The sequence below is a fragment of the Harpegnathos saltator genome, unplaced genomic scaffold (assembly GCF_003227715.2).
Source record: "Harpegnathos saltator strain DR-91 unplaced genomic scaffold, Hsal_v8.6 scaffold202, whole genome shotgun sequence".
NCBI classification, from domain to species: domain Eukaryota; kingdom Metazoa; phylum Arthropoda; class Insecta; order Hymenoptera; family Formicidae; genus Harpegnathos; species Harpegnathos saltator.
The window spans coordinates 1,318,005-1,345,004 of NW_020229987.1; the positions used below are offsets into that span (position 1 = coordinate 1,318,005).

At 36.4% G+C, this 27,000-nt stretch overlaps 1 protein-coding gene and 8 non-coding genes across 10 annotated transcripts in view; 6 read left to right on the forward strand and 3 right to left on the reverse strand.

Moving 5' to 3' along the window:
* The window catches only part of LOC105186464 (aromatic-L-amino-acid decarboxylase), a 58,447-nt gene that overhangs the window by 23,726 nt on the left and 7,721 nt on the right, over positions 1 to 27,000 (forward strand). The window contains exon 1 of one of the 2 annotated variants that reach the window (XM_011146682.3): positions 14,442 to 14,698. The exons of the other annotated variant lie outside the window; for it this stretch is intronic. The gene's annotated coding sequence lies outside the window, so the exon portion shown is untranslated. Of the gene's footprint in view, positions 1 to 14,441; positions 14,699 to 27,000 lie in introns of those variants that run through there. 2 annotated transcript variants of the gene reach the window in all.
* TRNAT-AGU (transfer RNA threonine (anticodon AGU)) lies at positions 573 to 646 on the forward strand. Its single transcript has one exon. It is a non-coding gene; the product is annotated as a tRNA-Thr (tRNA).
* Positions 5,390 to 5,461, reverse strand: TRNAC-GCA (transfer RNA cysteine (anticodon GCA)). The gene has a single exon. It is a non-coding gene; the product is annotated as a tRNA-Cys (tRNA).
* Positions 11,015 to 11,132, forward strand: LOC112588372 (U5 spliceosomal RNA). Its single transcript, XR_003112813.1, has one exon. It is a non-coding gene; the product is annotated as a U5 spliceosomal RNA (small nuclear RNA).
* Positions 13,092 to 13,214, reverse strand: LOC112588373 (U5 spliceosomal RNA). The gene has a single exon (XR_003112814.1). It is a non-coding gene; the product is annotated as a U5 spliceosomal RNA (small nuclear RNA).
* TRNAA-AGC (transfer RNA alanine (anticodon UGC)) lies at positions 19,259 to 19,331 on the forward strand. The gene has a single exon. It is a non-coding gene; the product is annotated as a tRNA-Ala (tRNA).
* On the forward strand, positions 19,642 to 19,715 carry TRNAT-AGU (transfer RNA threonine (anticodon AGU)). Its single transcript has one exon. It is a non-coding gene; the product is annotated as a tRNA-Thr (tRNA).
* Positions 21,242 to 21,313, reverse strand: TRNAP-AGG (transfer RNA proline (anticodon AGG)). Its single transcript has one exon. It is a non-coding gene; the product is annotated as a tRNA-Pro (tRNA).
* On the forward strand, positions 21,887 to 21,958 carry TRNAP-CGG (transfer RNA proline (anticodon CGG)). The gene has a single exon. It is a non-coding gene; the product is annotated as a tRNA-Pro (tRNA).

Genomic DNA, 27,000 nt, shown 5'->3' on the forward strand with positions numbered 1-27,000 from the left:
CGCCGGAACCTCGGCCGCGATTTCATTAATTGCGCTTTTAATATTGCAAGCGTTGCAGACTGAACGATTCGCTGCGCGCTGGTCGCTAAGTCGCCGTCGAAATAATGTAATCGTTAATCAGACTCTCTCTCCCCCGCGTGAGAGACGACGCGATACCGCATTCCCTTTGACACGTCTCGCGGGCGTCGGCGAACGCGAGGATCTTGCATTACGTTTCATTACGATTGCAGGCTGAATTTGACGTTCCAGGTTTGATTCCGCTCTCCTCCGCATTCACGCGAGGAGATTACGCTCTCGATTGTAACGCCTCTATCTCATGGTGATACGATGAATTTGTGATAATAATGGCCGACCATCCTCGCTCGCGATCGCTACTCGCTCCTACTTTGTCCACCGGCGCGGCGCTGATACGCGGCACGCATTTGCCGTTCAAGATGATTGTTCAAGAAGAAAGCTTTCTTTGTCTCCAATTTAATGTTTGTTTTTAAGATGATTGACAGAAAATTAGTAAAATGACAGTGTTATTTATATCTTCGACGAGAAAACCGGGCAGTTTCCAAGGGCGGTCACGAGGCGCCGTGGCTTAGTTGGTTAAAGCGCCTGTCTAGTAAACAGGAGATCGAGGGTTCGAATCCCTCCGGGGCCTGTTATCGTACGCTCATCGTTCGCGTGTGGTGTTTTTTGTTTGCAGTTCTAGTCGATATTTAATTCGCAATTGCTCATTCGCGCAATTGCGCAAACGCTCTATTTTGTAATTTCAGACAGCATTGTTTATATTTCTGGGCAAGACGCTTGTGTGCAGTGTTACCCGTACGTTCGTTGATCGATAAGACTCTCCGTAGATTTTTAACGATCTAGGAGAATTATTATTATATTAATTAATTAACGAAACAACAAGCATCGGTGGCCATTTATTCCTCAAAATGACGCAGTCTCGATATCTCTGTAGAAATCTTTCTAGGAACAAATTCGTTCGCTTTGTCCGCAGTACCCGTCTGCTGTTGTACTCTGTACGTGTTCGCGCCCGTACACGCGCGCGATAATTATTTATATTCGGTGACACAAAACGATTAAGAAATCGTCGCGCTTCGCCGCGCGTTCGGTAAATAAGAATCGCTTATCTCGCGCCGCTAAGAACTTCTTAATCGAGAAAACGGAATAATTTCACCGCGCGTGTCTGCGTACAGCTCTCTCCAAAGGCAGAACTTTCGGAAGTTTTATAAGCCGTTATCTTTTATCGTCGTGCTTCGGCAACTTTTTAAACCTCTGCCGAGCAAGCGAGCGTCCGCCTCCCGCCCGCCCGCCCGTCCGCTCGCCCGCCGCGGGTCAGCATTTTTAACCCGCGGGACGTAAAGTTAAATATTCACTTCATGAAAGCGTCGTAAAGGGCCACGGTTTCTCTCTTGCCGCGGCTTGCGGAAGACCAACGGAAGCGGGAAGGCGGAATTCATTTACTTCATCGGCATTTCGCGCAAGCGGATTTTCCTCGTGGACCGATTACACGGGTCCAGCAAATACTCTTTGACTCCTTCGCTTTGTCGGTGCTCCGAGAGAGAGAGAGAGAGAGAGAGAGAGAGAGAGAGAGAGAGAGAGAGAGAGAAAGAGGAACGTCGACTTTATTTAATTAAACAAAAAGTAATATTTGCTTTTTTTATATTATATATGCTATGATGACTAATTTTCTCTCCAAAATTATAAATCTGTTAGGGATCGACAGAAATGTCAACACTAGGGAACTCCAAAATATTATATGAATTTCGATGAAGGAATCGAAGTGAGTGAACCTTTTCGAAATTGAGATTATGTTCTTTGATTTCTCGTGATTTGTTTACTCGAGTTAACAAATTAAATTACTTTAATTTTTCGCATTTCCAACTACATTTTTAAACTCCGAAAAAAACTTGGTGTAAAAGCCCATTTTCGAAAAATCAGAATCCATAAATCTGATGACTCCTGGTGGGGGTAAGAACGGCCGAATTTTTGCTAAGAGACTCTCCCGACCGATTCTCGTTGTAAAATAGCACAGGCCCGGTATTTTAGTGCGGCTGCTTTCGGAACATCCGGTATCAATCGTAAGTTTGTTTAGACTGTGATATCGCGTCTTTACAAGCGTTCAAGTACTTTCGAGACGAAACACGCAACGAACGAAGCGGCGCCACGGCGGGAAAAGTTATACACTTTGAGTAACATGAACAAACCAATTAGCTGCTTAAGCGACCAAACCCCCATGAAATTCAATTGTCTTCGCCCCATGCGTCTCGCCCCGGCTAACCGCCCTTATATTTTCATCCCTAGGCACAAAGACCGCGCTCGAAGAGTCTAACGGCCGTACAGGCTCGCTATTAGGGTGTCAATTAAATTAGATCACCAGCCAGCTAGGGGTGGCTTAACTGATACGATGTCAGCTCTGCAACGGGGACGGTACCCGCTCTCGAGGTGCGTCGTTAAAAATTAAATGTAAATATACTCGCAGTTAAATTTCGCATTATATGTCATACGCGTACAAATAACATTAATTCGTTTGCTTTTCCTGTTTTCTTGTTTCTTTTTTTCGTTTTTACGTGCACGCTGGAGCATAAACGGGAGCGCTGTCGCGAAAAGTGAAGTGTAATTTATACGCGCAGTAATTCATGGTCGCAAATAAAAATAAACAAAACTCTCTCAAACGCCGCGCGCTTAATGTGATTTATTAATAATGTTGATTGTGTTACCTATTCGGTCGTTATATTACGACGTTTGCTGATTTGCTGTATTTAATTTCGCTCTATTTATTTAATATAATGCATATCTGAAATAAAACACATGTAATATGAAATACATACGGAATATAAATAGGATGGATTAAAATATAAATAAATTTGCTCTGGCCATGTGATGTGTTAAACTAATCCGGACTATGTACATGTTTTTGTACGTGTACATAAGTAGAGATATTTAAATAAACGTCTCGTGTTCCGTATGTCGCACCAACGACCGCGAACTGTGTGTCCAATGACGATGTTACATAAGATTCTGAAAACGTGCCGTTTGATACCTTTCGTCATCTACATTCTTATCTTATCTCTCGTCATTGACTATTTGCAAGATGCATGGCGATTAAAGAGTCTACATTTGAGAGATAACACTGGAACGAGCTCAATTAAGCGTAAATACACGGCAATCAAAATTTACTCAACAATGATTCGATCGTTTCGATATGCATGAAAATATAATTTATTGTCACGAGCGAACAGATGAAAAATGCGGAGAAATAGATGTAAATGCGAAGAATTGATTCCAAGAACCTTCCAACGCGAATCTACTGTCGTCCTTCATTTTCCACTCGCGCCTTTTCAGATTTCTTGTATTATCTGCAATCGAGTAATCGAGTAAAAGTTCGCGTAAAATTGTTCCCCGTGCACGCAGAAGCCTACAAAAGAAAGAAAAGAAAAGCGTCGTAAAGACCCGAGCGCGGTCTATATCGAATTAAACGCGGAACTTGTCGGGCACAATAGTAAGTCATATTTTACAAATCACTTGACTGTTTATGAATAATTTAAACGCGCAGCCCCCGGATATGGGCTGGGGGGGCAAAACTGACGATTCTCCGAGGACAAAACGCAGAAGCCCCACGGGGACGGGGACCCTTTGTTACCAGCCTGGTCGCTGGTTGGAGCAAGGATGCCGGTGTTTGATCCCACACCACGTGGTAAGCCACGGAGGATCATCGTCCGTATTGATCTATTCTGCAATTCACTCGAGTCCTCGAGCAGAAAGTTTAGAGTCGCGTGCCCGCGCGCGATAAATGTATTTATCTTGCTGTAAAACGATGGAGGACCTCGAATTTTATGGCTCCGTTCTTACTCTCAATCACAAAGCCGTGAGGTGAGTGAAAATTTCAGCCTTGAACGACTAAATCGACGACAGATGATAAATAAATTAATTCAACGCGAAATTAAAAAAAATTAGTCGTCTTGAATGTTAGCCGGCGCCTGCGAGAGAGACAAACTTGAATAATTCATGAAGTACGATATATTCGTCCGGCAAGCTGAGTGAATGTATGTGCATCGATGATGGGTTTTCGTTTTATACGCGTAAGATCTAGCCGCTACGATTCACAACCCCGTGATTCATGCAATTGCTGGAAAAGCATTGAGCACGGCACCGCCGCCCCGATCCCTAAGCCACGCGAATACAAAGAACCGTGTATTCAGGATCGGGCTGATCATTGCTAACGATAATGGTGGATTAGCGCGATCACATCTGTCATTTGACTTCGCAGTCCCGACAAGTCTCCGCAGGAGACTCGTCCCGATTGCCAGCGATGTGTAAAACCAGACTTCGATCGCCAGACACGATCTCGCAGGATAGACAGATCGATAGATCGTCACATTTACGTGCTGTGTAAAATACTAATTTTTTTTATCGAGTAGCGCGACAACTACGTTGCGACGCTACTACAGTTTTTACTGAAATTTTTACGTAAACCTTATTTTTTTTATCCAAACATCTCGCTAACTAAAACGATAATTACAGATGTAATGTCACTTTTCCGACAGATGTCCGACACATAGGGTCTAAGATCGAAACCTTACGCGAAAAGTCCGAATATCTTTTTTTCCTTTTGTTTTTTATTAACGCAACACAAATATTCGCGAGTATATTTCTGTTAAAACGTCACGTCTTGTTGCAACGTTTCACAATTTCCGCTTATGGTACGGGTGCTCGTATACTCTCCTCGATGGACAGCAAACAGGACGGGATAGGGAGACTTATGCCGGATATACATTTCATTTGGCGGCCTGCCAATTGGCTTGATCGCCCCATCCGAGCACTGCGGGCATTCCACGGATTCGACGAATATTTAGTGGGGTTTTACGGATTTAACGCTCGCCGTCAAAGCAGGTGGTTCGCGCATCGAACATTCATCTTCTGCGGTCGGCAGTCTTGCGGATTAACCGATGGCCCTCCCTTCTCTTGCTGAGTCCTTATGGTGGTGTGTCATGCCGTCGCTTTATCCTCCATCGCTCTTTCTATGTTTCCCCGCTTTGCTCTGTAAAGACACGCGTTCTGTCTCGCGTACGAGATCTGTACAGTGACATAAAGCCGCTTCCTTTTTTATCCCCTCTTCCTCTCTCTCTCTCTCTCTCTCTCTCTCTCTCTCTCTCTCTCTCTCTCTCTCTCTCTCTTTTCATCTCTTCATGCCGCAAAATATAATAATATTAGAAAAATATAAATATTTTGTATAAAATTTCGCGACCGACAAAAAAATGGAACAAATGATAGAAAACACTGTTATTGTGTGTAATTTGAGATTTCATTTTATAAATTAAAATAAAATTTTGATTGCTGTTTTTACTGTAATTTTTTCTAGGAAAGGAAAATAAAAAACAGAAAAAAATAAACCCTGAGGGGGCACCCGGGTTTGAACCGGGGACCTCTCGATCTGCAGTCGAATGCTCTACCACTGAGCTATACCCCCAGTTGAAGGAACGACATTGATATGTAGTCTTCCGTACCTCTACTAAAGAAACTAAAACAATTTAATTTCAATATTTCAATTGTTTATTTATAAAATTAGCTTGAATTTTTTATCTTTTGTGAAGACAATAACGAAACAAATCATTTTTAAATGTCGTCGTTACGCTTAACATTATTAAAAACTTTTCAAGCAACATCAGCAGCAAAACACGTATTCGAAAGAGAGATTTTGCAAACACACCGTTTGTATATGAAAGTTAAATGTCCGGATATTTTCCGTTTTATTCTTGAACAAAGAAAATTATACAATTTTGTTGTGACTGAAATTTCTTCTCGTTAGTGCATCGCCAATGCCTCAGGGTCCCCACGTTTGTTAGCTTCTGTATGTTTTCGTACTCCACGAGTGTGTCTCGCTTGAAATGACAGGTACTCCACGACTCTGCCAGGGCAGCGCAAAAACGACCCTTGTTGTCGTACAAATAGCCATGAGCGCTACCCCCCACGAGCATGGATGGCGACAGGTAGAGTAATATACTGCGGACCACCTAGTGGCTTCATGACTTTGCCATATGTCAGCGTGACTAAGGCACACATGGTCGAGATCATTGTGCCGCCGGGTTTGCCGGTCGCGTTTAGTAAGATGTTCCATTCTCATTCAGAGAAATACAAAAGGGGAAAAACAAAAGAGAAAGTACGATATCTTGAGATGCGTATTCTCTCAGGCCTATCCACGAGGGGAATTTCACATCGAAGAATCTCAACAACGACAACAAAAATAAACACATTCGTTTCCCTTCACTTAACAACACCGAAAGGTGAATCTTCAAAAGTGACGCATGCTCACTGTCGAGTCGCGCCTGAGTTCGATTCTTTCTCGCTCGGAGATCCGGCCGACTGCCGTACCCATTATTTGCGTGTCGTTGTAGATGCCGCGGCGAAAAGCCGCATTATGAATAACGAATGTTCCCCCGTCAGAGATTGCATTATCTGCGAATAATAGATTTCCCGAGTAATTATTAATGGGAGTAAATTATCACCGGCGAATTTCGTTAATTTGCCTGCATAATCCAGACATACCGCGGTCGCGGAATCTTCTACACGACGGCCACAGGCCTCCAATCCGGAAAGTTCTCCATTACGTGCGATATTCACGTGGAGATTCATATTTTACAATCTTATCAACTAATCCAGATAATTCCTGTCGACTAATGTCGAGCATACTATCATCGTTATTGCAGCTACCGTCGTCGATAATCGGTCGCGAATGCGCTACCGCGCAACTGCATGATGAACTTTACGAATATTCATAAACGCTAGACTACAAACAAACGGAGGCTAACGAGCACTATTCTGCAAGTAGCACAAGTAGAATCAAGAAAACGCGCGCTCGTTTAGCCGTTTCTCAATGTCAGCCGGCTTAACGAGAACAACAAAACAGGTAACATCGAAGTCGGTCTTTGCAACCTTCCGTTCGGTTCGTGAATTAATCCATCAAAACGGTCATGGTATAACTCGCACCCTTCTTGTTTTGTTCCGCGCCCGTCCGTCTCTGCGCGTCTGTGCGCGCCTCCTAAAGTCCGAGAGTCGATTGCATGCTGCGTTTAGATGCGCCTACAACGACAGGCGGCACGAAAATTTGATTCGCTCCTACGCGCCCGTACAGGCAAACGAGAGATTACGTTTTATACAGGGTGTGCTTCGCGGCCGGCGAGTTTGCCACTTTGTCGATAAGTGATCCGATTGTTCTTACAGTTAATGATTGAAAAAGCCCCGTTGAAGTCACGTGGAATTGAATTTTGTGCAAAATGATCTTCAAATAACCTATTATTTTTCCATTGATAGGAAAAAAAATTAATTTTAATCAATTTACAGAAAGTAAGCGCGCAGTTCACAATGCAGACACGTGCGTGTAATTTACTTATGTTTAGCGAGACGATACTTAATTTTGGGAAGACCTATCGAGTAATATACGTATTTGATCTCACCTCGGCATCAGCTGCGATCCGTCGAAGAGTGGGTTCGATAATCACTTTTCCGTCTATTTATATACACATCTATACTAGATAAGTTATATATAACTTCTGTGACACGCAGCATTACGTCCACTTTCCATGAATTGATAGACGCCCCTAAAAAAAGTAAGTCGGTACGTCGCAGCACACAGTGTACACAGCAGTTTATATAAGTAATATATTTTTATAAGCATTTTTTATAAGTAATATAGATATTTAATTTTACATATGTGTACTCGTGTGCGACAGCTGTTATTACAACACGAAGTATCAATCGACGAAAAACCGCAACATGAAAATCAACAATACTTACGACATCGTGCCAATTATTGAAAATGTTATAAATTGCTTACGTCGATTGTAAATACGGGACGAACAAACAGGGATTACTTCGCATCTCAGTTTGCAATTTAAGTGAATTGTCCCTGGAAGCATTGACGGGCAAGCATCAACGATGGCAATCGCCAACGGTGTACAGTACTTCACGAAGAGCAAGTCACATGTGTGTGTCCGTCATAACCGCGCTCGTGCGAAACTTGGAAAAATATTCCGGAACTCTTACCCTCGCATAATTCTTGCGATATATCTCTCCGGGTAGGTATTCTGGCATCAAACCAGCTGGCACCATTAACCCAAATATATGTGCCGTCCATTATGAAGCGGGTATCTAGCAGATAAATTGATCACGGACCTCTCTCGCGCTCCCCGTACGATTCTATCGACCTCGAAATTCCGTAATTCGATAACTCAAGATTCGATCAAAGATTCATTCACCCGACGCAGATACTATCCTTCCGTGCAAATTCCTACGTTCCTGTCGTTCGGAGATATCTCGCTTTCAATCTCGATTTATAGCCGTTTAATTTTTTAAGCACGTTTTAAGCCGTTTTATCGCAATAATGATACAATGGTCTTATGACATCGAGAAGGTAGCGAACGCAGATGTCGCCGGTTATCCTCGACAATTGCTTGAAAACGAGTCCAAATTACGAAGCACACACACACACACACACACACGCGCGTGCATAGAGTCCGCGCGCAAGAATCTTCTTCCTGGGAACGAATTAAATTAACGCGATTTCTTCCGACTCGCGGGGAACCCCTGCCAGGAATTTTAACGCGCGACACAAGCTCGCGTGTTCATTATGCAAACACGCGAACGTCGCTTAGTATCCGTAATTCCTTTACACGCAATCATGATACACACGTACAGTGTGCTTCGTAAAAAATTAATAACAACGTTGGGCGCGTTTCAGTATATAAAACTGGAAGTAAATTCTTTTTAACGAAAAAGAACAAGAAGAAAAGAAAGTTATAACATAATTTAATAGAATTCGCATTGGACACTTCTTTATCGTCACTTCTTTGCTTCGTTTGAAGCAAAATAAGCTTGACGAATCATTCCATATCGTCCGGGGGTATCGATGAACTTTCGGCGATTTTAATGTTTCCCGTTGCAAACGCGACCAAACGTGTGCGGGCGCATGAACGTAACCGCACTTCCTCCATCGTGCGGACAAACAGATGGGGCGTCTTAATAAATAGCATCGAGATATTCGAAGCTGCGCGAACAGAAATCTGAGACAGCATTGCCGCGCGACGCGAAGAAGAGTCACCGGAATTGTTATATCGACGCAGCGGAATCGATCGATGTCGCTTCCTGGCCGATATCGATAACCACTCGCCCCCTTTCTCGCGAGCCACTCCATAGCCACGTTCCCCGCGCATAATGCATGTGATGCAGGTGCCGCGACGTACGTGCGATGCGCCGCATACACATACGTGTGCATTCGCGCCTGCGAGGGGAGATGCATCGCGAGAGAGAGAGAGAGAGAGAGAGAGAGAGAGAGAGAGAGAGAGAGAGAGAGAGAGAGAGAGAGAGAGAGAGAGAGAGCCGGCGGCTCTCGCGGCCGTGTGTCGCTCGGTGTGAGTGCAACGTCGGTGGGCGCTGCGTACACACCGAATTGTGTAGGATCAATATAAGCGATGACACAGCGAGAGCTCATCTTTAAGCCACGCCCAAGAATGCGCCGCGGACCAATGCCGGCGCGGGCCCGGCCGAACGCGACCAATCGGCGCCACGGATCGATTTTTCGCGCCTTTTTCCCTTTTTTTTCGCGAAAGTGAATTTCTTCGGGAGGCTGACAAGGCGGCGGAGGCGGGAGAGGAGGGAGGAGAAGGGAAGAGGGATAGGGGAAAGCGGAGGCGATGGCTTAAAGGGCGAACACTGGCGAAGAGAGAGGGTGCGATGAGGAGCGGTGGGCGAGAACGCGGGGGATAGTTGAGAAGGGGGTGGCTGGAGGGATGAAGCAGTGACGGTGGTTGAGGGAAAGCATGAGGGAACGCTGGAGAGAAAGAGGGGAGAAGCGCGCGGAGACGCGCTTGTAGAGAGAAGGCGGAGGATGAGGATCGATGAGGACAGGGTGACTCTTCCATGCCAGGGGTAAACGAACCTCCATTTCATCTACCCTTCGCACTGTTATCGGCTGTCCCTTTTTCAATCGAGGGAGCCTCCCCGCTGCTGGGGACACCGCGGTGCCCGCGCGAAGCTTCTTCATCTTCGCGCGCATCTTGCCAGCCGAAACATGCGCGGTGCTAGTCATCGTTCGGCTATTGTGCTTATGTTGTCGTCGATAGCAGAAATAGGGGATACCTGGTGCATCATAGTAGAGTTGACTCTTCGAGAAAACAGATTTTCTTACTCGGTTGTAAGCTATTAATTAATATTCCTTTTATTACATCGTTATCCCTAAGGAAAATTCTATCCGTGTTTTAGGAAAAGAAAACATTGCAATATGAATAAATATTTAATAAACGCAGAATTATGGAAGGAACCTTGAAGTAATTAATTGACGTGATTGTGATGCAATGAGTTCTGTTAGAATTCTTTGTCAAGTTTTATATCTCCCAGATTTCATCACTTTTATAATTCGTTTATAGAAACTTGTTGAATTATTATGAGGATGTTTAATGTAAGTACTTTGATGTAACCTGGAATATATATATATATACATTTTTTTATATATATATATTTTTTCATAATATTTGATAAAATAAATTTCGCAGTTTTTATTACGTACTTCCAAATAATTAATTATATTATAGTCGTTAACTTGACATAAAATTATATGATACTAGAGTTGCAACAATTTATCAGATTTATTTACATTTGTTATAAAATTAGTATCATGTTGAGTCAATTCTACCTAGATTTATAGTCACGTAAAGAACAGAAATACTGCTGACATCTAGCGATGTGTAGCTTAACTACGTTATAGAAGGTGTGTAGATTCTGTAAAATCGATAATGAATTTGCTTTTGCACAACTATAAACATTTATTGTTCGTACACACGTGATCCTCTATTTTACATTATGTTTTATTTAAATTCAAATAGAGGTAACGATCAATTTGATTTTTAATCTATCTTATATTATCTCTAAGGATCAATAATTTGCCTTATACTTACTAGGTGGCTACATTTCTCGCTTTCAAAAATCGATTTCTTCAGTTATATTAAGATGACTTGAAGAACGATCGTTACTACTCTAGTTTCCCTTCAGATACGCATAAATCTTTCGCCTTTTACTAAAGATTTCCGTGGAGGGGAACAACTATGAGTCTGTGAATTTTTTTGTTATACCCAACTTAAGTTGGGTATCAAGTGAGAATATAAACAAAAATATTACCTTTTCTATCCTCTCTTGTACACATAAAGACAAGACTTGTTCTTCTGTAAAGGTAGTCGAGATGTATTGTGTTATTTCTTTCATTCCAAAATATTTCATAAAAAATTGGTGTGCACTATCTCCATGGAAGGGAACAATTGATGATGATGAGTCTAAGATCTCAATTTTTGGTAGTACCTGACGGAAATCTGGTCATTCATTCACTGACTGTTGACCACGAGAAAAAATAAATTTTTATTTTTGGTAGCCAAGAAGAAGAAGCGAAAAAGAAACAAACAAGTTCAAAAGTGTAAAATAAGCAATTTATAAATTTTATACCCATTAAACTTTTTCGTTTGAGAATCATATATCCACTGTGAAATAAATTGTTTTTTTACAAACAAGAAATTATTTCATGATCAATTTTAACATTTTGCTTTGATATTTGCCTTTGTTCCTTGAAATAATATAACTGAAAAATTACATGATCAAAGTTCAACGTATTTGCTCGCATGATGCCGAGAAAATAAAATTGTAGGAATTTTTACTTTATTCTATCCACATATTTCTATTATATCGTAAAGTACAAGGCTGTATCTTGTATTGAAAGAACATAAAGATATATATTATTCAATAAAACAGAATGAAGTAAAACCCGACTAGTAAAACAGTATTTTTAGTTTTTATAATTAACCGTTTCACTGCTACGCGGCGCAAAAGCGCTGCGTTCATTTGTCTCGAAAACCGCGACGCAGCGCTTTTGCGCTGCGAGTTTCAATGTGTCTTTGTTGCTCCGTGGAAGTGAACGTAGTCTGACCTCACGCGTACTTTGTAACACGAGTGCATTCTAAAATAACTTTTTACCGTTTTTATATATTATTTTTTAAAAATAACCATGTCATAGGCTATTATTTCGGACGTTGATTCGATTGCTAGTGATTCTGAGGATGGTGAAAGAACAGACACAAGTAGTGATGATAGCATTATTATAACTCATCAAAGAAAAAGACTGAGGATTGAAAGTGAGTCTTCTATCTCATCTTCATCTTCAGAAACAGAAGAAACACCAACTTCTACGAATATTCCTCCGACAAATGTGTTTTCCAAAGCAACAAATAATTTTTTCGAGACTCCTGGACCACATCAAAAATTATTGACGATATCGAAAAGGAGTGGATGAATCATAAAAATAGCGTGTCAACACAACCATCTTCATCAACCAAAAAATTTGCGCTTGAAAAATTACCGGGACGTAACTTACGACAATGTGCGGTGTGTAGCAACAGAAGGAGCGGGATCAAACGATCCCGCCTTATTTGCGCTTGTTGTAAAAAAGGCCTTCACGCTATTTGTGCGGCAAAACATAGTTGTTATACATAAATTTTTCATGTAAGAGTCAGTGATCTTCCCCTAATCAAAATGATCCTTTACGTGCTGATCATAAGAGAAGATCAATAAACTTTAAGTTATCTTTTTATAAATTTTAATTTTCAAAGAAAAAAACAATTTAATGTTTATTTTTTCTTATTCACAATCACAATTAATATTGTTTCTTTATAATACGAAAAGAATTATTAAAATTGATTGATATTTGTCTAAATGAGAGTGTTTTTTATTTGACAACATCAAGTCAAAATATGTCCCGCAGTTTTCATGCGTTCTTGCAAGAATTGCTTAGCAGTCAAACAGTTAAACAAGTTAAAAAAAACTATATTATAACATCTTTATAAAGCCTTCAATAAGCCCTTTTGAAATATAAACATATAAATCTTGTGTACTGGATACTTTCCTCCTTTTTTAACCATCTTAAGAGTCGAGAGGAAAGTATGTCCTCTCTCCCCTCATATATAATAATATATTCTTACACTCTCCGTCGTATTTCATCGATGTAATGAATATACTATTTTTTATTTGACGAACCAAAGGGAATTTTTCTATTTGTATTATTATATGACCTGACTTTCGTCAGGTACTACCAAAAATTGAGATCTTAGACTCATCAATTGTTCCCCTCCACGGAAATCTTTAGTAAAAGGCGAAAGATTTATGCGTGATTTGAAGGGAAACCAGAGTACCAGTTCATACTCGGACCGGTTGTTTTATATACTATCTAGTAGAATTTTACTCGCGAGAAAATGATGCCACGAAAGCCACCTGGCGGCCTTTGTGAGAAAAAGATGCTTGCTCCCATCAGTTTTCTCCGTCGATACTGTCGTCTCGCGTCTCGGGAACGATTGCATCATCACATTGAACACACAATAATGTATTGTTATTATAATGATGGGCAATTTCTTTTACAAAAAGCAATTTTTATATCGATCTGGAATCGAAATAAGTAGAAATAACTTTCTAAAAAAGCCGGCCTAGAAGAATCGATTTCCTAAAAATTAGTATAAAAATATCGTACGAAGTGAGCATACTGAAATATATTTTCTCCTTGTCACAAATAATAATAAGAAGATGAATACTGAATGAACTTTTTCTCTTATTTTATAAAACCAACGATTGATACTTATTTCATACTGGATCTAATCAAATCCAATGACATACTAGAAATGTATCAACTAACGAGAATATTACTTATGAGGTTTGTTTTCTATTGCTGAACTGGCTGCACTAACTTGCACTTATTCTCTTCTTCTCTCCCTTTCACTAATTCCTAGATGTATATCTATTTCTTTTTATATTCCCTGAATGTACACTAGTTCAGCGATAAAAAACAGACCTTATATTTATGTGCTCTAGGAAATATCTAGGTAGCACAGATGTAAAATTAAAACCTGTAACAGGTTTTTAAACCATTAATCATAAGTCGCAAGCAAATTGATCAACTACAGTCAATTATTCCAAAAAACAATTTACAGTGGTTAGTCAATTTGCTTGCAGCTTATGTTACTAACAGTTTATTGTAAAAAGCTTGTCATATCCCAGTAGAACATAAAATTATGATGATATCAAAATGACGAGAAAATGACTGAATCATGATGAAAAAAAGGAGTTTTTCTCATTATCTTGACGTTATGATTTTCTGTTTTGCCTAGGTATATGCTTAAATATAATTAGATATAAGAATAAATGGGCTTTAGGGAATTTATGTGCACTATTACGACCTGCGTCCGGCCGATATTGAAAATAAGGGATCATAATATAATAGAGGATCGAAACTGGACTAGACTCTTATTGCAACTGAAGAATTTTATTAGAGGATCGCTACAGAGGCTGCGTTCCGATATTCACTGTCAGTACTGAAAATACATAGTTTGTGTCACGAATACTATAGATTTTCAGTGCTGGCAATAAATATCGAAACGCAGCCAGCCAGAGATTGCTTTGACGAGTGACAACGGAAAGTTACCTTGAGCGGGCTTGAGCTGTAGGCGTTATGTCTATTTGAAGAACAACGTAATAGAAATGTTTAAGTTTTATGATTTTATGGGTTAAGGTGTTTGAAATAAAGCTCAAAGTGTATATATATTTATAAAGTAACAAGATATGGATTCGACAATCGAGAAAAGAACACAGAAGAAAAGAATGTCAAGGAACGTCGCGGAACATAAAAGTATGCAATATTTACTTACAAGTTATCTAATTTGTATATTATACATGTGCTTAGTAATTATTTTTTAATAAAAGTCAAATCGAGTAGTTTTCATGTAGAAACATATAATTATTTTAATCATATAATTTTATATTATTATTGTAAATTGTAGAATATTGTACAGAATTCTATATAATTTGAAAGTAAATATCATATGTGTAAAATCCTACACATAACATCGCATTTGATACATGTATATTGAATCAATGAATTAAAAGATAGTAAAATAATTATTCCATATTGTAATCAGATAAAAAATAAACAAAAAAATAACCAAATAGAATGAGATATAAGACAATATGATATGCAAAAGTATCTCACAAAATTTGTGACACAGCATAATATAATATTTTATTTCACTTTAGCCTTACAACAGTCAAGAGGATTTGGTTTATATTAGCCATCAGCAATATCACATATTATTTATCATCATGGCCTTTATCATATACTATACATTTCTTACAACTATTTTAATATTAACATTCTATCATATCCCAACTATTTAACTTTTACTTATACCTCTCTCTGCTTGCCTATTTTCTAGCTTCTTATATGCTCTTATACGCTTCTTATACGCTCATATACTTAACTTAATATGTTACAATCCCTATTATATTACATAATTAATAAATTGTTTTCACTTATAACAACGACCCCATATTTTATTACATATATAGTAACAGTAACGATAACAGTCCTTCCCATATATCCCAGCATATTATAATCTTTTCCTCTTCTTTTCTTCCACATTCTTCTGGCTTTTCTTCTTGTATCATATCTTTTTTCTTTTCCAATTCCATTATTAGCAGCAAGTAGTCTGAGTCTACTATATCACTTATTCTAAATTCCATTAACTTCTACTAAATTCTCACTTACATTTTCATTTACAAATACATAATCAGTTACCAAATTTCCTTTACGTATGTCTATTCTCCAATCACTTTTGACTGTACCATTAAGCATATACTAACTTATACTAATCTTTATCTTGTAACTATTTTATTAATCTATTTCCATCATTATTTATTTTTGATTACCCTCTGTTTTTCTACCTTACCTACGTATCCCATACCTTTTGTCTTTTTCGATATCATAACCTCTATCTGACTCATGAATTTTCTTTAGCAGCAATCCTGCTCTCCTATTTCACGCTGATTCTTCTCTTTGATCACACCCAATCTATTTCTATTCTACTCAATTTATTTGCCTTCCTATCTCTTGTTTATATTTAAATTTTATAATGCCAGATTAAAATACCACATCTCACATTCATGCATGTATTCGCACTCACGCCACCTAACCAAGTCCCGAAGTTCGTGAAGCAATAATAATAATAATAATATAAAAAATGATATATCGGTCGGTATTATGAATATTGCTTTTCGTATTTCTCCAGTTGATTGAATCTATGTCATTACATGAGGAAGCATCCTTCTGGGTGCTACATGTAAATCTATTCTTACTGTGTAATTATATGCATCATGTACACGATCGAGTCGGCAAAATCGTTATTGTTATTAAAAATCGGTAAATCGGAGTCCGTTAAATATGAATGCTTGGAATTTCACGCCTCGAATAATTTTAAATGATTCTAATGGAAATTCTAAATGGAAAGTAATAATTTGAGAAAACAATTTTTTATATAAAAATTTCGAATAAAAACTTTTTTTTCAATCTAAAATCCACTAATGTTAAAATATTTTGGGGATGCCATTTAAGGAAACGAAGCTTGGTGTCTTTATCCCACGGATAACCAAGGGACGATTGCGGAAAATAAAAATAAACCTACATGAAAGGGTATATCGCGAGCCGAGAAAATCGAATCCAAGAACATTAAAATTCATCCAGCCGTTTCAGAGTTATTGAGTTGTAACACTTTATTTGACCCATTCTATACAGTTAATGCTTGGATAATACCAGTTAATAGTAACAGTACGACTGTAGTAATATGTGAAGTAGCCAATTTGAGGCGAGCTATATCATAGGAGTACATTTCAATATTCGCTGTTAATGCTGAAAGCATATTTAACATGGAGTAAGATCTATTTGAAGTTTTGCTTTGGAACGCTCAAAGAAAGACTATAGTCCATATTCATGATCAAGTTATATATATACTATACCTAGCGACAGATTCAAGATTCAGGGTTCAAAGTTCAATATTCACATCTATTGCTAGACACAATAGCCGTCATATGATTGTAGATTAGGTCATTCTAAATAAGAAAGTCCTTTACCATTTTGCAAATAATCGCAAATTTTCAAGTTATCAATTAAAAGAATCTCTAAATGCGGTCATTTTCAATCATTAATAACTTAATAACTATTGCGATTTTTGCAAAATGGTACTTGACTTTTCGCTCAGAAAGCTCAGAAAGAGGAATAAATTGAAAGTTATATATATATATATATAGTTATATATATATATATATTTCGCAGTAAGTAAAATATTAATTAATGTACTGAATCAGAATGGCCAAATTCCTAATATTGTCCAGACACAACAGACGTAAAACGAAATTAAAAATTTCTCTTATAACAATAGGATTTTGACTAAAATTAATTAGAATAGTTCTCTGACCATTGTACTAAAAACCTCTCTACCTCTGTACTCAATTTTTTTTAAGATCAATTTTGGAAAGAAACAAGATAAGAAGCAAGTTTAATTAAACAAATATCAAAATTAAATAAAATTGATGAATGAAAATTTAAGACAATACAACTTTGTGTAAATTGTCGTAAAATATATATTATACAGTTGGTTAATAATAATAAAGAGAATTTCAACGTATAATTTACATTATTATTAAGTTTTTACAGAAAAAGCAAATATAATTTTCTAATTCTTAATTGCTACTCTTCTATACGATGTCGAATTTCAAATTGTCTTAGAAATGTTTATCAAACTTTTATTAATCTTTTTTCTCTATTAATTTCTCTTTTACGCAAGAGAAGCGATTGTTCAAATACTATAATGTTCTTCTATAAAGGTAAAAATATCGCACAGTGTTAATGTCAGAACAAACGATCTATTGTTAGAGCTATTTACCGCTACAAGAAAGACCCGTAATAAATGGTAATAAAAGTAACATGGTGTCACGACGGGGTTCCAATTTTCTGCCGCTACTACGAATTTCCCACTCCTCCTGTCCCATTCTTGTGAATTACCGAATGTGCTGACTCCGCGCCGAAAGTCTCCGCTAAATTTCATTTCCCTTATTGTTCCTTTTGCAGTTCAATATGAAAATGACGTTGGTAGCGTAGTCTTTATTTTACAAGTATAGATGGTTTTCGACGTAATTCATTTGATTCGCTTCGATATTGGAGAACGTAATTAATTATATATAGTTATATGTCGTGATGTGATGACGTTGCGTAAAGCAAATACTGTGTATAATCTTGATTTGATTATTTGTTACTCTCATCTTTTAATGTTTATGAACGGAAAGAGAATATCAAACGTATCGTGAAATTACAAGCTCTTCAATAATATATTTACAGTAAAAAATAAGATGTCAATCTTATATCCGCAAGGAAATATCTACTAATAAATTTTAAATAAAAGTAATTTATTCGTCGCGTGTTGTTAATACACTGGAAACATTAATCGACACTTACACATTCTGTTTTTATACTTATGTTTAAATTTCAGGTATGACTGAAATAAAAATTTCACATATGTGTGTGTTAAAATATAACGGCAGAATATAAAATATCATGAAACATAAAGACAGGATTGTAAAAATAGCTTGTTAATTAATTAGCGGAATGTAATTAACATTTCTAATTTATCAATGAGTATAACACAATTAGATATTATAGATATCGTGAAATATAACGATACACTCTCGCACGAAAAATGTATTATGTCCGTTGCCACATGCCATTCGACACAATAATCACAAGCGTGCCTCGTTAATCCATATATTACATGTTACAGAAAATGTATCGGAGATAACACACGTGTGCGTGATTTTATAACACGACGGATGAATTATGTTTACTTGGAATTGAAAACAGGTTTTCTGGGGTATAAAATTTTATTTTCTACCGTATACGACTTTCAAAATGAGTAAAATACTTTACTGTCATATATTATTATTTCCTTTGTCATTCAAATACATACAATCCTAAACATAGCAAAAAATAACGTGTGTATTACTCTTAAATCTTCAACGCAACAATATATTTCATTTTCAAAATTTATGATTGTATATCTGAAGATTTAAGGATAAAATCACGCATACGTGCGTTATCTCCGATACATTTTCCGCAACACATAATACATGGATTAACGAGGCACGCTTGATCACTATGTCGAGTAGCATGTGGCAATAAACGTATTACATTTTTCGTGCGAGAATGTATCGTGACATTACACAATACCTGTAATATGTAGTGTTTAATATTTATTGGATAAAAATAATTTATAAGGTATGTATTATTGATATATTATCTTTATACCTTATGTGTGTGAAACATTTAAATACGATATATACAATATTTAACAAAAGGTTATCATCAGGGGGCGTAGCTCAGATGGTAGAGCGCTCGCTTAGCATGCGAGAGGTACCGGGATCGATACCCGGCGCCTCCACATTAATTTTTTGTTATTTGTTACTTTGTAGTATTATATGAGTAACATTTATTTATCTGTAAATTAAAAAATTTTTATACTTTCTGTTTGTACTATTTTTATAATAATACGATATGTATGTATACATATATATAGCGAGTTTTACGATTTTTCGTTTTATAAGAAAATTTTTTAATATTAATACGATAAGGAGAGAAGACTTGAAGTATTAATATTTAAATTATTATTTAAAGACTCAGATATGAATTATAAAAATATCGTACTAAATATTATACTTATATACTTTCAAATAGAAGGGTGTTGCAACACTGGCGCCGTGGCTTAGTTGGTTAAAGCGCCTGTCTAGTAAACAGGAGATCGAGGGTTCGAATCCCTCCGGGGCCTCGCTTTGCACTCTGGTGTGCGGGTTGTCAATTTTTTCATTCGTTAAATTTTTTTGAAATTAAGGTTCAATATAACTGTCATATTATACTTATATTTTAGAAAGCCAAAGAAAGCATGATACATAAGCAAATACATAATTGAAATTGTACTTATTAGTTAACTGATAGGAAATTAAGAAAAAATATCAGAGCAACGTTATTTAAAATTATGTTCAAATAAGCCACAATGAAAGCATAAAAAATTATTTTAATTGATTACAATGAAGTATTTCTATCATGATATCATGAAATAATGGCTAATTGTATAAGAGAAAAATAATGGCCAATTGCATAAGAAAAAAATCGCTTTGTTCATCGTCACATTTTATTATTTATAAATTTTATTTTTTAATTTATTTTTAAATTTTAAATGTTATTTTTAAATTTTAAATGTTACATTATGATTATCTCGAATTTGCACTTGTAGGATATAATAAACCGAGATAAATATAATGCAGGAGAAATTGTAAAAAGATTGCCAATTTGTTTTATCTTTTAAATAAAAATAAAAACTAATGATGTATTCAGATATATATCAGTCTGTTGATTGTTATATGTAACGAAATTTAATAAGAGATGGAAAATTTGAAACATTAATACATACTTATAAATTAAGAGAATTTATATACATTTTGTACAAATATAACAAAACACCAGCATAAAATGAATTTTTAAGATTACACGAAAAAAATTTGTACTGCGTCTTTACGGTTCCGTATCGTGTTATACGTTCCTTTATGAAACGTCGTATCAAACTCAATACAAAAAGTTTATTACAAAATCGCTCAGGCATGTTACACAGTTAGAGCTTTAAAAAAATTACGGCCATGAAAAGTGATTGTCATGGTCAGTCTTTGACAAAAAAAGTGGAAGGCTTTTTCAACCGTTTCGAGAAACGTTTCATGTCATAACTGCAAAAAAAGATAAATGAACGTCGGATACTTCAAACGTTACATAAAAGTTATTCAACTGTGATTTTATCCTGTTCTTTTTATATTTTCCTTAGATGTTTCTTTAGTCGCAATGCCTGTCTCATTTCGGTTCTGTTTTTATTTTAATCTTCTATTATTTTTCTCTCTCATACGAATTTTAGAATCATAAGAATAAGTTAAATATTGTAAACGATATTTTATAATTTAGTAAACAGATTTTAACGGTTCAGTATAAAGGAAATGCGATATGAAAAACTCTAATTGTAAGTAGTAAATATGAAAGTGACAGGAAGATATAATCGTTTCTTGCTATTTTCTATTGTCATTATATTTTATTTCGAACATAATTTTTGCCTTTTCAAAAACTCGTTAAACTACGCGTGAGACAAACTACTTGTCAGTCGTGAACATAAATAATAGTAAACAACACTAGGTGTGTAGATTCAGTAATGACCGTTCGATGCGGCGTGTTACATACTCTCACTGTGCGTAAAAATGACAAATTGAAAGTCCCGAAAGTAGGTCAACGCGAAACTGGTTGGATCAATAAAAAATCGGGCTCGTCCGGGATTTGAACCCGGGACCTCTCGCACCCTAAGCGAGAATCATACCCCTAGACCAACGAGCCGTATTGAAAATTTGCTGTTTTCATAATGAAGGCATTGCTAAGTTTTTAAAGAATAAACGATAGCGATAATACATAATTAATATACAGTTCAAAAATATATTTTATTGATTTATGTGCAATGACTGATTAAAGTGCTCTACATTTTAAACATCTCAAGTCTTTTCTGTCCGAAGAACCATTATAAATGAAGAGTATGATTTTCGAAGACATTTTATGACGTTTTAAGAGACAAATGTTATCGCTTATGTATGTTTGACACGTAAATGCTTCAGAAATATAAATATCAATTTTTCGATATGCAGATTATTTTATGCCCAAAGTTTATTGATTGATTGTATCGGTGATCTTCTCATTTAGACATTAAGATGTATAGTGAGAGAAAGACGAAACGCACCTCATATAGTGTCGCATGAAATTTCACTTCTTGATCCGTTTCATAATCTCGCTATGCTATTACATTTCTGTGAGGTTGTGTTAGATTTATTGATTTCCTGCGTTTTCAATATATTGGTTTTATAGTTGACTTCGTTACAGGTGCCCTGTGAAGTTTCAAGAGGAAAAAACTTTTCAAGTGGCTCGTTGGTCTAGGGGTATGATTCTCGCTTCGGGTGCGAGAGGTCCCGGGTTCAAATCCCGGACGAGCCCGTATATGTAATTTTTTGCATTCTTGGTTCTTTTTCTCTTCTTCAGAAATTAAGAAATAATTTGCGGCAAGCTATGAAATTTTTATTTTCGTAGCTTTTAGTTTTTTACTTTTCATCATTATTTAATCTATTACAATTATTACGATTGTTGTGTATAACGATGGGCCAACCGACAAAGTATTCAAGATTTCAGCATAGATGCAAATTACATATTTATTATTTCCAAAAGATAAAACAATGATACTACGAGAAGCTTATAGAGATCTGTTCGGTACTACGGCTCTAGAAAGGAAGAAAGAGAGAGAGAGAGAGAGAGAGAGAGAGAGAGAGAGAGAGAGAGTGCGAGAGCGAGCTCACATGAGATCACCGCCTCATTTTTCATATATCGCATATCGATTGTCGCGTTATCAATCTAGAACACGTGATCACGCGCGCAACTTAAATAGTCAGTATTTAACAACGACAATAATAAAAACAAAAATGTTATTGTTTTTATGAATTTAATAAAAGTTTTAGAGCATAATCTTTCTTATATATATTGGAATATCAGCAATTCTTGGAAGACCCGGGAGGTAATTTTATAAAAATTATAGATTCTCCCAGACAAAATTATCATTCCGGATTATCGGTAAAACTCAATCACTTAATTCCTGTTCTAAATAGGTTTTTAATCGGCTTTTATTTCATTTAAATAACCAATAAGAGATAATATATAAAAACTGACTTAAAGCTTATGTAATTTCAATATTGTATATCAATAATTAATATTAATATAGATATATCAATATATCAATCATTGAATATTGTTTTTTCCATCTTTCATATATCCGTTGATATAGAAAAAGTGTCCATTTCCTTTGTGTTTTAACCGTATTTATGGCTACAACTAAATGACTATTTATTTAAGCATACGCCTTATTATATCATATAAGAAATATAATACTTATATAAATCCAAAATTAAATTAAAATTTAATACAACCGATATTTCTTTTTATTTTTTTGACATATCTAGGACATAGATAGGACATATGATATAGATAGGACATATGACATATCCAGGACATAGATAGGACATATGATATAGATAGGACATATGACATAGATAGGACATATGACATAAATAGGATATCCTATCGAAGACAGACCGTTCATAGAGACATAAAGCGGAAAGTTGCGAACGGTTCTTCACAGTAAAACGAGATCCCTTCTATCGTGCACTGAAACTCCTCGTGTTTTTGAGAAGACATTGTATCACTTGGAAGAGCGAAGTACAGAAATAGGTAAAAATCACATCTTGTTACGATACCTCCGTTTGAGAATTCTAACGGGATCTGTCACGTTCACGTGCATCTTATTTGTCTTGGACTGATATTAAAATTTGAGAAAGAAAGTAGAAAGCTCAGAACAAGAGAATTATTATTCACTCGTTTAAAAACGCATTGTAAATCCGCCCATTTATTGAAATTTCGACTTGGGCCTATAGGGTGACGTGAATGCAAAAAATTTTTCTGTTCACATTGAGTGCTAAATTTTCAACGAGACAAACCGAAACTGTATCGCACGAAGCGACAAGTTTTTTCGTAATGTACAAAATAAGGTTTCAGTTTCGATTAGGCATGCAAATTAATTTATTTATCTTCCTCTCGCATGCAAATAACTTCCAGAGAGTGAATCAACGGTCTACCGTTGGATCAAGCGCCGCGATCACGCGGCGCGACGCCGAGTACATATGAAACAAAAGCGATCGTGGTAGCTTTTCCGGAATTTCAGGATCGATTGGTCTTCCGAGTCAAATATTTCGAGCATGGAAATTATAATAAAAAATCTGGTGACATTTTTCTTATATAATGTCTATCTCGCACGTAATTTGCAACAAGCCCGATCAAGATTGGTGCAGGAAATACGGAGATCTTGAAATCTCACCTGCAAGAAGGTCCTTTTTTTTCGCTAAGAATTTCAGATTTCAGATCTCACATATACGCACACAAGCAAAGCGAGTTTGTCCATCAAGATGCGTTTGCATTATCACGCGATGTCAGCTTCAGATTACACGTACAGTCTGTAAAGTAAGAGCGTGCACGGCATAAATGGCAGTTGGTCTCAAATAACATCCTAGTTTTTTTGTGAGCCGATAGATGAAATCTTTGTCGTGAATGCTTTGTCACAAAAGATTCAGTTGGCGTCGAACTCTAACCTGAGAAACACATTAACCGCCATGAGTGCCGCATACGCATCGCGCTACGAGGCTGTGTTTCTTTGTTCCCACTCCAAAAGACCAAAAATGTCATATGCAGTGGCTGCTAAATACATGGGAAAGTCAAAATCGTTCGTCGCTAAGTGGGTTCAGCGATATAAGAAGATAAAAAATGTCGATGACTTGCCAGAACGTGGCTCGATAGGCAAAGTGACGCCGAATATGGAGAAAAATTGTGAATTTGTTTAAGCGGAACCCGACCTTAATGCTTAAAATTTATGAGAAGTGTTTGTTGCCGACTGCTGAACGATGCTTCGTAAAAAGAAACGAGGACTGGATCTTACAGGAAGACAACGACCCAAAACACCGGAGCAAGCTTTGCACCGAGTGGAAAGAGCACTCTGGCATCATCACACTTGATTGGCCATCGCAGTCGCCAGATGCAAATCCCATTGAAAATGTGTGGGCATATCTCAAGCACAAGCTTCGAGGAAAAAGAGTATGTACTTTGAAGCATCTGACACGACAAATTCGTCTCATTTGGAGGTCTTTACCGAACGAATACGCAGTCAACTTAGTGGAAAGTATGCCTCGGAGATGCCAGGCAATTATCAATGCCGGTGGTGACTGGACTCATTATTAATGGTATAGCATTTTTCTTCTCATGGAGTACAACAAATCCATGTACTTAAAAATCATTAAAAATAAATTTTTCTACACATTAACCCGTGCACGCTCTTACTTTACAGACTGTATATGCACGGACACAAGTAATGCGAGTTTGTTATCAGATGTGTTTGCAACATACAGGTTGAAATAAAATAAGCATTTCATTATCTCTGCGTTCGCTTTAGACGCTTACGCATTATTTATGTAAGCGTCATTTTATTCTTTATTGCTCATTATATGCGGAAAAAAGTTTCTTGAAGGACTGATTGATCTAGAATCAAATCGCGTTTCTTTCAGTCAAATTTTCTCTCGCGGAACCGATTATTTTCATTTTAGATAATAGTTAAATATAATTTAGGCATGGATATATATAAAATCATTAGTGCAATTTTCCACAATGGTGAAAGCATAACTGATGGACATTATACAAATGTTGTGCGTGTTAAGTGCACATAATGAATTTTAATTAATAATTCTAAAATAAAAAAATGTAGTTGGCCTCGAAATTCCAAAAATGTATACATTTTCTTTGCTGAAAAAGAGTAATATAATAAAATTTGTACATAAATAATTTACACAAAAAGCAGTAAAATCATAACAAAAAGTCTTTACAAAAGAAAAAAGCGCTGAGTATGGAACGAAGTACCAAATCAAAAAATATAAAAAAAAACATACCAAAACTAAACGTACCGAAACAAAACGTATTACAGCAAAAATATAGCTAAAGTATAACAACACAAAAAGTATAAAACGAACAATTAAAAAGACGCAAATGTTTCATTAATTTTGTTAAAAAAATGCGATCAATATAATTAACCAAGTACGGTCGCGGACATAAAGGTTGTCACATTTTTTTTAATGACTTTCGGGACGCATCCCGACTCGAGAAAGATGAGAGCTGCTGCTCCGCCTGCGGAGCACGCCTACGCAGTAACTCACAACGAAAGACGAGAAATGAAATATACGTGGTATGACGTAAGTATGTCAACAATCATTGCGTTCAGCGGAGGAAACCGCTCAGTGAGCGATTAGTGACTAAATAAATACGATTTCACTTAAAATTTAATATACATACCTGTTCAATACCTTGCAAAAGACGCATTCTCATTTGAATGACTTGTACTATGTATCTATCCTTCTGTTGCTGATTTTTCAAAATGTAAGAATTGGATGCGTTCACGACACTCAACGGTTGAGCAACTGTTGAATAATTTGTCAACGTTATTGGTTTGAATGTAAGGATCTAATAGTAAGGACCAATAGTCACTAATCGCTCATTGAGCGGTTTTCTCCGCTAAACGCAATGATTTTTGACATACTTATGTCATACCACGTATATTTCATTTCTCGTCTTTCGTTGTGAGTTACTGCGCAGGTGTGCTCCGCAGGCGGAGCAGCATCTCTCGAGTTGGAATGCGTCCCGAAAGTCATTAAAAAAGTGACAACCTTTATGTCCGCGACCGTACATAATCAACATAATTTTGTTTATTACCAAAGTCTCATAAACGTTTCTGAACGATATGTGCTATATAGTATGTTTTTATGAAGTATACCGTAATTTATTATATATTTACTATATTATATTTATTATACTTATTTATTATATTTTTATTATATTTTATTATTATATTTTTATTAAACGGTGGAATATTTAGAAAAGATATTGAGGGAAAACTTAACATCGAGATCAAGAACTCGACGTGCCCTGAGCGTTGAAATGTATACTCATATATATACAAAAATATATACAATATAAAATATATACAAATATATAACCATACACACACACACACACACACACACACACACAATTTAGCATTCTAAACATTTATAATGAAAAATAATATATTTAAATATTATATATTTTAATACTCAGGGCAGGTCGAGTTTTTAATCTCGATGTTAAGTTTTCCCTCAATATCTTATTTAGATATTTCACCGTTTAATAAAAATATAATAATAAAATATAATAAAAAGATAATAAATATAATATAATAAATATAAATAAATTACGGTATACTTTGTAAAAACATACTATGTAGCACATATCGTTCAGAAACGTTTACGAGACTTTGGTAATAAACAAAATTATCTACTTGTTAATTATGTACTTGGTTTATTATGTACTTGGTTAATTATATTGATCGCATTTTTTTTAACAAAATTAATGAAACATTT